The sequence below is a fragment of the Triticum aestivum genome, chromosome 3D, assembly GCF_018294505.1.
Source record: "Triticum aestivum cultivar Chinese Spring chromosome 3D, IWGSC CS RefSeq v2.1, whole genome shotgun sequence".
Lineage (NCBI taxonomy): Eukaryota > Viridiplantae > Streptophyta > Magnoliopsida > Poales > Poaceae > Triticum > Triticum aestivum.
Genome location: NC_057802.1, coordinates 577,110,812 through 577,115,445, shown reverse-complemented (window position 1 = coordinate 577,115,445; position 4,634 = coordinate 577,110,812). Strand labels below are relative to the sequence as shown.

Genomic DNA, 4,634 nt, shown 5'->3' with positions numbered 1-4,634 from the left:
ACAGCCCCGCATGGCAGCCAGACTATGAACATGATCGTCTAACTAATCCAGATACATCGTTAAATTAGTAAGAATTCTGTACAACGCTGGTTTCTATACCACAACCAGTTTCTCCCTTATGACACGATCATTGCCCAGTATGCCTTTGGAGTAACCACATAGCGCTTCCAGCCCTCTGACACCCAAACCACTCCCAGAGAGGCCGAGACATGGAGATTGCCATGGGGGCTATTGGCCCTCTCCTCCCGAAGCTCAGTGAGCTGCTCATGGGAGAGCTCACCATGGAGAAACAAGTGAGAGGCATCGAGTCTCTCATGACAGAGCTCACATTGATGCATGCTGCCCTGAGTAAGGTGGCAGAAGTTCCCGTGGACCAGCTTCACAAGGGGGTCAAGATTTGGGCAGGAAATGTCAAGGAGTTGTCGTACCAAATGGAGGAAATTGTTGATGTTTTCATGGTGCGCGTGGAGGATGGTGGCAAACCTGCCAACCCAAAGAACAAAGTCAAGAAGATACTCAAGAAGGTTAAAAGATTATTCAAGAATGGCAAGGATCTCCATCAGATCTCTGATGCTCTAAAAGAAGCGGTTCATCAAGCTAAGCAGTTGGCCGAGCTGCGCCAAAGGTATGATCAAGGGATGCGAGATCCTAGCACTAGTGCTAGTGTTGACCCTCGCATGATGGCCCTATACACAGATGTGTCTGAACTCGTCAGCATTGATGAAACACGAGATGAGTTGATAAACATGTTGATTGAAGGTGATGATTGGTTGAAGCATCCATTGAAGACAGTCTCTATTGTTGGATTTGGTGGGTTGGGCAAGACAACTCTTGCCAAATCAGCGTATGAGAAGATCAAAGGGCAATTCGACTATGATGCTTTTATTTCGGTTTCTCAGAATCCCAGCAAAAAGAAAGTCTTCAAGAATATTCTCTATGAGCTTGACAAGAGCAAGTATGCACGCATTCATAGTGAAGAATGGGAAGAAAATCATCTGATCGATGAAATAATTGAATTCCTTAATGGCAAGAGGTACATGTGTTTCTTTCCTTTTGCAAACGGATTAATTATCATTTTGTCTAGTAAAATAATAATAGTGTTTTAGAGTAGTACATATGCATCTTGATACCATATTGTTGATTTATAGTTTTATGTTTTTGGCGTAAATGATGTAGTTAGTACATAACCCATCTTTCAACAATTAGGGAGTGCATACATTAAGGCGACCAAGAAATTCTTATGCCTAAGTGGATGATCTCAACTGTTAATGCAACAATTGCACATTTCTAGAACTATAGTTTCACATAAGTTATGGTATGTGTGTGGAAATCTAGGTCTCAGAATATGCAATTTGGCCGAGTTATAAATACTTTTTTGTTAGTTTCCTCTGAAATAACATATCCGTACTAATATAATATATCTTACTGTATATATCTTCATTGTACTGATTTACTAACTAATGCAAAATGTAAACAAAGGTACCTCGTCATAATTGATGACATATGGGATACAGAAGTGTGGAAATTAATCAAGTGCGCTTTCTCCAAGAAGAGTCCTGGAAGCCCACTAATTACGACAACCCGCATCGTTAGTGTCTCTAAAGCATGTTTCTCTTCCAAGGATGATATCTACAAAATGAAACCTCTTTCAGACGATGTGTCAAGAATGCTCTTCTATAAAAGAGTATTTTGTGAGAAAGGGTGTCCTCAAGAGTTGGTCCAAGTATCCAAAGACATTTTGAAAAAATGTGGTGGCATACCATTAGCTATTATTTCTATAGCAAGTCTTCTGGCTAATAATCATGAGATGAAAACAAAGGACCAATGGTATGATTTGCTCAATTCCATTGGTCGCGGACTTACAGAAGATTGCAGTTTGGAGCAGATGAAAAATATATTATTATTCAGTTATTATGATCTACCTTCGTATCTGAAACCTTGTTTGTTATATCTTAGCATCTTCCTGGAAGATCACAAGATTATGAAAGGAAAGCTAATATGGAGATGGATATCAGAAGGTCTTGTTTATAGTGAAAAACAAGAAACTGACTTATATGAGCTTGGTAACAACTACTTCAATGAACTTGTAAATAGAAGTATGATCCAGCCAATTGGCATTGATGATAGAGAAGATAAACAAGAGTGTCGTGTACATGACATGGTGCTTGATCTCATATGCTCACTGTCAAGTGAAGAAAACTTTGTCACAATTTTGGATGGCACAGGAAGAAAAAGGCATAATTTGGTTCGCAGATTGTCCATCCAAAATAGCAAGATGGATGTTGATATTTCTAGGATGGCACACATGAGATCTATTACCATTTTCACCAATAAGGTTGTCGGGAAACTGTTGGATATTTCAAGTTTTCAAGTTCTTCGTGTGTTGGATTTCGAAGGTTGTGATATCTCGGATATTGGGTATGTGGGAGATCTTTTACATCTGAGGTACTTAGGACTAAGATATACTCATGTTGAGGACCTTCCCACTGAAATTGGGAAGCTACAATTTTTTGCTTACCTTGGATTTAAGAGGTACTAAGATAAAAGTTCTGCCATCAAGTGTTGTTCATCTAAGACGTCTGATGTGCCTGTATGTTGACTATCATATGAAGCTGCCGTCTGGGATAAGTAATCTGGCTTCCCTAGAAGTGCTAGGTACAATGATGTTGTTTGACAAGGACCTCGATGCTGTGACAGAATTGGGCCATCTGACCAAGCTTAGGGTGCTCTAGGTTTACTACCATGTTGATGATAGCCTGGATAAAGCTTTGATGGGATCTCTTAGTAATCTGTGCAAACTGGACAGTCTACATATTTATGTCCGTGGTGGAGAAATCAATTTCCTGAGCGAAGATTGGGTTCCTCCTCTACAACTCCGTAGACTGGCTTTCTCGTTACCGTCGAGTTGGTTCAAGATACTGCCGTCATGGATCAATCCTTCATCCCTTTCTCTCCTCACCTATCTTCACATAAAGGTGGTTGAAGTGCCATCCGAGGCGATCCAACTTGTTGGGATGCTTCCTGCTTTTTGTGTTCTCGAGATAATGGATATTTCTAAGTTCTATGAAGAGCGTGTGGTGGAAATGTCCGCCCTTTCCTCTGTTGCGTTATTCCCGTGTGCCATGGAGTGTCACTTCCTTTGTATTGGTGCAGTGCCATCTATGTTTCCACGAGGAGCTGCACCGAGGCTTAAACACCTCGGCTTCACCTTCTCAGCTAAGTGGATCACCCGTGAAAACATCGATTTGTGCATGCGCCACATCCCTTCCTTGGAGCGAGTCGAGGTTAAAGTTATTAAGGAGGAAGCTAGTGATCGCGAGGTGTATGAAGCAAAGGCAGCGCTGAGGGCCGCAGCGGAGGACCACCCCAACCGTCCCGTCCTCGACTTACATTGACGCATGCATAGGAAGAGGTACATACACTAGGTGTTCATTCTTATGTGTCATTGATCATTCTTTGTTTCTTTCTCAGTTTCATGCGGAGGCTAGCTAGAGAAATACAACTCCACGAGCTAACCTCTGGTGTACGTGTATTCTTTTGTTTTCTCACCGAGTGTTTAATTCCTCTCCACTTCTTTGTTCAGTTTCAGGCGGCCGGAGTCCTAGGCCGATTCACCAAATCTTCCACTCAGCAGGTATTATGCTAGCAGCATTGACCTATTCTTGATTCCAATATTTTGTTTGGCTAGCTAGGTCAATCGATCTGGCCCCTAAAGCCTAAATATTGTATTATGAACTACTTCTACTTATGCTGCAAAGGTACCAACATATGTGAAGTACTTCAGATTAGTGAGCAATCCACTAAGTAATATGCACTTCTATTGGATGAAACATGTGGTCTTTATTTTCTGTTCGGAACATTTGACTGAACCATTTGTATGCCTGTGCTTGCAATACGAATCTATTCAGCATTGGCCTGTTCATTTATGCTGAAAAGATACATAGGGCCCCTTAATTGCTATTTCTGCATGCTACAAGATAGATTAGTGAGCAATCCACTAAGTAATATGTGTTTCTATTGGATGAAACCTGTGTTTTTTATTTTCTGTTCGGAACATCTGACTGAACCATTTGTATGCCTGTGCTTGCAGGATCCACATCTGCATGTATTTGCTAGCTGTATATGCACCTATCTGAAGTTCCAATAAATCTGCAATGTAGATTTCGCCTTGGTTACGTATGGTGCATAAATACATACCATCAGTTGTTACTTCTGCTTGCCACAAGATCACATATAAAGTGCTCCACATTACATTATCAAGCAGTCCACTAGTACTACTAGTATAAATATGTGCCCTGTATGTGTGCCCTTTCCGTAGTTGGATGGAGCATGTTTTCTTCTTCTGTAACGTTTAGCTGGGCCACTCACATGTATGTCCTTCAACATGGCATTGCAGGCAGCATGAGCTAACAAATGTCGTCGACATGTACTTGATCGCGCAGGCCTCCGCTTCTTCTCCAGCCATACTGTCAAGCACACTGCGTTTGCCATGCCATTTGATCCGTCTTCGTTCTGCGACGAGATGAAGCAAATCAACCAACTCTTCTATCTTTATACAGGAGAGCTGGTAGAACCAGGGGTCCTACCGGACCTGCTCCGGAGGTTGTAGGGGAAGGGTGGAGTGGGACGGGGCG

General features: G+C 41.9%; 1 pseudogene; it reads left to right on the top strand.

The window, feature by feature from the left end:
* Nucleotides 1–209: 209 nt before the first annotated feature.
* Nucleotides 210–3,395, top strand: LOC123076559 (disease resistance protein RGA5-like; annotated as a pseudogene).
* The last annotated feature ends 1,239 nt before the right edge of the window (nt 3,396–4,634 follow it).